The sequence below is a fragment of the Coenobita brevimanus genome, chromosome 41, assembly GCF_032717465.1.
Source record: "Coenobita brevimanus isolate Jiangsu-jjx chromosome 41, ASM3271746v2, whole genome shotgun sequence".
Classification (NCBI taxonomy): domain Eukaryota; kingdom Metazoa; phylum Arthropoda; class Malacostraca; order Decapoda; family Coenobitidae; genus Coenobita; species Coenobita brevimanus.
In genome coordinates this window covers 17,934,742-17,942,241 of record NC_136994.1, presented here as the reverse complement: position 1 = coordinate 17,942,241, position 7,500 = coordinate 17,934,742, and the positions used below count along the sequence as shown (strand labels likewise).

General features: G+C 46.1%; 1 protein-coding gene across 1 annotated transcript in view; it reads left to right on the top strand.

The window, feature by feature from the left end:
* LOC145397498 (microphthalmia-associated transcription factor-like) overlaps positions 1-7,500 on the top strand; it is a 146,422-nt gene that overhangs the window by 14,999 nt on the left and 123,923 nt on the right. The gene's annotated exons all lie outside the window — the stretch shown is intronic.

The following is a 7,500-nucleotide window of genomic DNA, read 5'->3' as shown; positions in this document are numbered from 1 at the left end:
GTCTTGGTTTATGTGTAATTTAGGATTGTGAAGATTTAAGAAGAGTTTGAAGAGTAAGAACGATGAAGAATGGGTACTCATCATCATCATCATTATCATCATCATCACAGTTACCGGTAGTACAGTCTAGTTATCATCATCATCATTATCATCACAGTTGCCAGTAGTGTAGTCTACAGTCATCATTATCATCATCATCATCACAGTTACCATCATCATCATCACATCATCACAGTTACCAGTAGTACAGTCTAGTTATCATCATCATCATCATCATCATCATCACAGTTACCAGTAGTACAGAGTCTACAGTCATCATCATCATCATCATCACAATCAACAGTAATACAGTCTACGGTCATTAGAATCATCATCATCATCAATTACCATCGTCATCATCATCATCATCATCATCATCAATTACCATCATCATCATCATCATCATCATCAATTACCATCGTCATCATCATCATCATCATCAGTTACCATCGTCATCATCATCATCGTCAATTACCATCGTCATCATCATCATCATCATCAATTACCATCGTCATCATCATCATCATCATCATCATCATCACAGTTACCAGCCGTACAGAGTCTACAGTCGTTATCATCATCATCATCACAGTTACGGTACCATCATCATCATCATCATCATCATCATCATCACAGTTACCAGCAGTACGGAGTCTACAATCATCATCATCATAACTACCAATTCTGTCTACCATTTCCTCCATCACAGCTACCTCATGTACTAATAATACAACTATACCGTTACTCTTACATCATAGTGGTGAAGGTGTGTGTGTGTGTACAGAAATATATGTATAATTTAGCTATATATGTATTTTTTATCTTCACCACCACCACTACTACCACAACCACCACCACTACCACAACCATCACCACTACCACAACCATTACCATCACTACTACCACCACAACCACACCACCACTAACAACCACCACCACAGCCACCACCACCACCACCACCACTATCACAACCACTACTACCACCACCACCACTATCACAACCACTACTACCACCACCACCACAGCCATCACCACCACCACCAACAACCACCACCACTACCACAGCCACAACCATCACCACTAACACAACCACCACCACATTGACGCTAAGTATCCAACCACCGCCTCCGCCACGAACGCATGCGCAAGTTAACACAACATCCGGATTATCCCCAGTCTGTTATGCGAACGCGGAACTTTCGAGAATTATAAAGTTCATTGTATTTTTTAACTTTGTCTTTAATTTTGAAGTTAATGTTTGAGTCATGCCTTTTTTAAAACGTCATTTTTTTTTTTTTCGCTTTTGTATTATGCTTTCTCTTTCATTTTCCTCCTTCTCCCTTTCTTCCTCCTCCTCCTCCTCCTCCTCCTCCTCTTACCATTCTTGTTTTTTCTTCTTCCTCCTCCGTCTCCTCCTCCTCCTCCTCCCATTCTTTTTTTTTTCTTCTTCCTCTTCTTTTTCCCTTTCCTCCTCCTCCTCCTCCTCCCATTCTTCCTTTTTCTTCTTCCTCTTCTTTTTCCTTTTCCTCTTCCTCCTCCTCCCATTCTTTGTTCTTCCTCTTCTTTTTCCTCCTCCTCCTTCTCCTCCTCCTCCCATTCTTTCTTTTTTCTTCTCTTCTTCCTCCTCCTCCTCCTCCTCCTCCCATTCTTCTTTTTTTCTTCTTCTTCTTCTTTTTCCTCCTCCTCCTCCTCCTCCTCCATCTCTTGACGATTTTATGTAACGTAGGAGTGTTCTGTAATAGCAAAGGCAGAGAAGGATAGAGAGGAGGGGGAGGAAGAATGAGGAGGAGGGGGAAGGGAAGGGTAGGAGAAGAGGGAAGAGGGAGAAGGAGGAAGGAAAGAGAGGGAAGAGGGAAGGGCAGGAAGGTGAGGGGAAAGGAAGAGGGAAAGGAAGGAGAGGAGGAGGAAAAGAGGGGAGAGAGAGGAGAGGGGGAAGGAAAGAGGGTAGGGAAGGAGGAGGAGGAGGAAGAGAGAGGTAGGAGAGGGAAGCGAGGTAGAGAAGAAAATTAAGGATGAAGGAAAAGGAGAGGAAAGAAGGGGGAGGGGAAGAAATAAGATGGAGGAAGGGGAGGGGAAGAAAAAGGGGAGGGAAGAGGGGAGGGGGAGAGAAAAGGAGAAAGGGAGGAGGGGATGGGAGCGTTGGGGGGGGGAAGAGGAAAGAAGGGGAGGAGAGGGGAGGGGAAGAGAGTGAGAGAGGGAAGGGATGCAGTGGAAACAAGGTCGATGAGTACGAGAGAGAGAGAGAGAGAGAGAGAGAGAGAGAGAGAGAGAACTGGAGAAAAGTCTGAGTATGGGAGATGGGAAAGAGGATATCTACCGTATATTATTATTATTATTGTTATTATTATTATTATTATTTATTAGTGTATCCAACTCTGGTCATAAACGAAATAGCCTGTTCCTTGATCCCTAGCAGTCCTCCTGTGCTTGACTGATAGCGTTTATTGCTTCTCATGTCACCACTTTGGCACTCACACCCACCGTTCGTACAGAATAGATGCTAGATTGGATGTTGTTCCTTTGTGTGTGTGTGTGTGTGTATGTGTGTGTGTGTGTGTGTGTGTGTGTGTGTGTGTGTGTGTGTGTGTGTGTGTGTGATTTACGTAGATACGGGTGTGTATGCTGTATGTTTTATGTAGTTACCTGTGTGTGTGTGTGTGTGTGTGTGTGTGTGTGTGTGTGTGTGTGTGCCTCCTTAAGCCATCTTTCCACGAACCATCTGTGCCTGTACTATCTCCGGGTAAGGAAGCACCCTAACACCTCTTCCTCAGCGATTTATTTTTGGATATGACTGGTTAATATCCTGTTGTATGTTATTTATGCAGAGTATGACGATATTGGAAGCATTTACGTAACACACGAGGTGTAATAAGCAAAATAAATCGCTTAAGAAAAGGTGTCATGATCATTTTGTACGTTACTTATGTAGAGTATGGCGATATTGGAAGGATTTATGTAACAGAAGAGGACAGTAAAGTGTAATAAAATAAATCGCTTAAGAAAAGGTGTTATGATCATCTTGGACGTTACTTATGCAGAGTATGGCGATATTGGAAGGATTTACGTAACAGGAGAGAATAATAAGGTGTAATAAGCATAATAAATCGCCTAGGAAAAGGTGTTAGGGAGCTTCCTATTGTTTAAACAAAATAAATCGCTTGGGAAAAGGTGTTATCATCATCTTGGACGTTATTTATGCAGAGTATGACGATATTGGAAGGATTTATGTAACAAAGAGGACAATAATGTGTAAACAAAATAAATCTCTTAGGAAAAGGTGTTAGGGAGCTTCCTCTTGTTTATTTATTTGTTTGTTATATTTCCATTTTTTCACGTTGCATTACGAAATTGAAAAAATCTTGATAAAATTATGCATTATCAGGTCAGCCATTCATTTTATTCACTATTCAGTTTTTCAATTCAATATTCAAACTTTAACAGCAGTCGGCGATGTCATATATAATTATTTTTTATTTATTTATTTTTTTTTTGCAATAATACCGCTGTTTTTAGTCACAGTTACGTTTAAAGTAGTCTACCCATATTAATAGGTTTTCTTTGATGGTGTAGGTATTAGAGAAAATGGGATATTTAAGGGTAACCATAGAGGATCGAGTCGCCTTGTATGATTCAGTCCTTTTGGCTCGCATTCTCTACAGGTTTGGCAAGAGAAAGAGAGAGAGAGAGAGAGAGAGTAGAGGTATGAGTTGTCAGGGAGAGGAAATGGGGAGGGAGAGACAGAATGATGGGAGATTAGGGCGTGTGTGTGTGTGTGTGTGTGTGTGTGTGTGTTAGAGAGAGAGAGAATAGGGAATATGAGTTGGGTGAGGTCAGAGAGGGGGTAAGGGTAAGAAGAGGGGGGGATAGGGAGGGGAGGGGAGAGGGGGAAAGGAGTGAGGGGAGGAAAGGGAAAAGAGGGAGGGGAGGGTGAAGGAAAAGATGGGGAGGGAGGGAGGGAAGGAGGAAAGTAGGTGAATGGAAGGAAGAAGGTAAAGAAAGTGAGTGGAGGAAATACCAGAGAGAGAGAGAGAGAGAGATAGGTTTGAGTAAGGTGAAGAAGTTTGTGCCAAAAGGTGGGTGGGGGTGGGGGATGGGTGGGTGAGGGAGGGGAGGGTGGGGGAGAGAACTGTGCAGGTGGAGAGGTGGGGAGATAAAAAAGAGGGAGGGAAGATGGTTGAGGGTGGGGGTGGGGGTGGAGGAGGTGGAGAGACTGGGAGGGGGAGATAGTTGCAGGGGAGGTGGGTGGGGGAGGGTGTTGGGGGCGCAGATGAAGATGGGGTATATAGGGCAGAGGGTGTAAAGTGGGTGTGGGTAAGAGGTGGGGAGTGAGGGACGGGAGGGGGTGTAGGGTGGGTGGGAGGGGGGAAGGGATGGGGTAGGGGGTGTGGGGGTACACGCCAAGAGTGGGGTGGGGTTGGATAAGGTGCCAAAGGAGTGGGGATTGAGTGGGGGTGGGGGAGGCTGAGGTTGCCAGAGATGTGGGGTGGGGGTGGGGAAGGAGTGCTAGAGGGGGTTTGGGTGGGGTGAGGGGGGAGAGAAAGGGTTGGGGAAGGGGAGAGGAGAAAAGAGGAATGAGGTTGTGGGTGGGGGTGGGGTTGGATGGGGTAAATGCTAGAAGAGGTGGGTTGGGGTTGAGGAGGGGTGGGGTGAGTGAGAGGGGAAACGAGAAGGAGTGGGGAGTAGTAGGAGAGGGAGGGGGAAGGGGGTGAAGATGGATGTGTGAGGATGAGGAAGGGGTTGGTGGGTGGGGGAGAGTTCAAGGAAGGAGAGAGAGAGAGAGAGAGGTGGGGAGGGGTAGAGGCAGGGTAAGTAAGCAACTCTGTGCCAAAAACCCTCAAGGTCATCTTTTAGTCTGTCCCTTGCACTCGAGTGGGCCGCGTTTCCCTGGTTTCCATCCCGATCCCTCGATTCTGAAACTAGCCAGGGATCCAGTGAGGAGGGAGGGAGCGAGGGAGGGGGGGATGGAGGAGTGGAAGGGGGGAAGTGGAGCAGAGGGCCATGCGGTGGAGAGAAAATCCACTTAAACGGAAATTTGTGTGGCTCAGGATAAGGTCTATGTGTGCATTTGTTTATAAAGTGCGTCGTGGTTACTTTTAAGGTTATTTAAGTGGTTGTGAGAGGTGTTAAGTGGTGAGCGATTAAGTGGAAGTGAGAGGAAGGATTTGTGTGAAGGAAAGAAGGGAATAGAAACATATAAGGAAAAACAAACAAACAAAAGGAAGTCGAGGAAAAACAGAGAAGGAAGGAGGGTAGGAAGGAAGGAAGGAGAGAAAAATAAGAGGAAAGAAGAGGATTATTACCAGCCAGAAAGAAGGAAGGAAGGAGGAACGAAAGAAGGGAAAGAAGAAAGGAAGGAAAGAAGGAAAAGGGGAAGAAAGAAAGGAAGGAAGGAAGAAGGGAAAAGAGGAAAGGAAGGAAAGAAAGGAGGGAAAAGAAGAAGAAGAAAGGAAGGAAAGAAGGAAAAGAGGAAGAAGAAAGGAAGGAAGGAAGAAGGGAAAAGAGGAAAGAAAGGAAAAGAAGGAAGGAAAGAAAGGAGGGAAAAGAGGAAAAAAGGAAGGAAAAAGGTAAACTCAGAAGACAGTAGGAAAAAAATTATGGCGACCTACAAAAAAATGCGAAAATGAACGAACAGGAACCGCGTGTCATCACCCCAAAAGGAACCCCTCAAAGCCACGCACAGCTCTTTGACCTTTTGGAGACACTACCTGATTTTTACCTCCCTCCTCCAGTTTCCTCCAGTTCCCTCCCCTTTCTCTCCCCTCCCTCCTCTACCTTACTCCCTCCTCCTTCTCCTCCTCCACGACGATCTTCCTTTGAAACTTTGCACCCCTCTTCCCTCCATCCTCCCTCATCAGCTTCCTCAAATACCTCCCCTTCCCTCCCTCCCCTCCCTCCAGTTTCCTCCAGTGCCTCCGCCTCCTCCCTCCCCACCCTCTCCACCCCCTCCTTAGCCCCCCCGCCCCCTCCAGCCCCTCGTTCCTGGTCATATTTGTCTACTGTTATGGATCAAGATACGAAGAGACAGTTGGATGAATTTGATGAGGTGATATCAAGAATGGAGACCATGAATGGAGGAGGAGGAGGAGGAGCGATGGAGGTGGATGGGGGAGGGGAAGGAGGGGGGGAGAGGTGTGTGTCCCCCTCCTCCACAACCCGCCAGCCCCCTCCCCCCACCAGCACCACAGCACCACACTATCCACCACCACAGTACAATGACTTGCACCACCACCACCACCAACAACAACATCAGCAAGAACAACAACAACATCATCAACAACATCAACATCAGCAACAACAACAACAACAACAACAGTACAATTTGCAACAAGAACAACATTTTCAACAACAACTCCAACAACTACAACAACAACAACAACAGATGCACCAAAGAATGCAACAACAACAACAACAACATCAGCAGCAGGAACAGCATCACCATCATCATCCACAGCATCAACAGGAACACCAGCATCATCACCAGCATCACCACCACCAGCCAGAGCACCACCACCATCACCACCATCATCACCCCTACCCACACCCCCTGCAACATCAACAAATACAGCAACTGCAGCAGGAACACAGTCAGACCTGGGGCTCCCCTGACGGATACCTCTCCCCTTACTCCTCCCCTCATTCCTCCCCACATACCTCCCCCCTCACCTCCCCCCACACCTCCCCCACGCCCACCTGCACCCCGCCCATCTCGCGTAGGTGCTCTGATGACTTCCACGCCCCCACGCCCACGCCCACGCACCACGTTAAGATCGAGGTGACGGGGCCGTGTGAAGGCGTGGGTGTGGGTGGGAGTGACAATAGTGGGAAGGTGCTTGGCTTGCCCCCACTGGCGTGAGTATTATTATTATTATTATTATTATTATTATTGGTATTACTATTATTGTTAGTGCCAGTAGTTTTATTATTATTACTATTATTATTATTGTTATTATTATTATTATTATTATTTTCATATGCTACTACTACTACTACTACTGTTACTGCTGCTACTACTACTATTACTGCTGCTGCTACTACTACTACTACTACTAGTACATTACTACTGCTACTGCTGCTGCTATTATTATTATTATTATACAGTTAATTTACTCCTAACCACCGACTACCAAGTATCACCAACCACAACTACCACTATCATCAGAACTACCACTACCACCACAACTACCACACGCACCTCCTACCACAACAGCCACAGTGCCTCCACTTTACCACAACTGTCATGTATTTTTAGCAAGCACTGTCTACCACAACGTCTACGATCCCACCACACTTTCTACCACAGCAATAACCATTCATCCACAACTACCAACATTACTAATACTACCACAGTCTACTAAAAAACACGGTACTACGGTCCTACGAATGTGTGTGTGTGTGTGTGTGTGTGTGTGTGTGTGTGTGTGTGTGTGTGAGAGAGAGAGAGAGAGAGAGAGAGAGAGAGAG